We start from the raw sequence: 361 nt of genomic DNA, 5'->3' as shown, positions 1-361 counted from the left end.
CCAGGAATCGTGAACCAAAGCATACGTGTACCCTAATGTCACAGCAGCACTGAGGAGAGGGGGTCAAAGGCCCAGTGTGATCAACCTTCCAGGAACGAGCAGGACCAACAGTCCCTGATCGTGGGCTTCCTCACCCACGGCGGAAGGGCTGATTTGGGGCTGAGTCGCAGTCTGGCATTTACGGGGAGCCTCTGTATCAGAAAAATAGGGTCCTTTACTTTGTGCCCATGCAAACCTCTGTCATGTTGATCTAAAAATGAAAAGGAAGACCTAACAGATACTCCAAATTTTAGAATCCTTAAGATTATCCACTTCTGCTATGGCAGTTTGGCTTTTTTTTTTTTTTTTTTTTTTTTTTTTT

The sequence above is a fragment of the Galeopterus variegatus genome, unplaced genomic scaffold (assembly GCF_000696425.1).
Source record: "Galeopterus variegatus unplaced genomic scaffold, G_variegatus-3.0.2 Scaffold1039, whole genome shotgun sequence".
Lineage (NCBI taxonomy): Eukaryota > Metazoa > Chordata > Mammalia > Dermoptera > Cynocephalidae > Galeopterus > Galeopterus variegatus.
Note: the sequence above shows the minus strand (reverse complement) of the source record.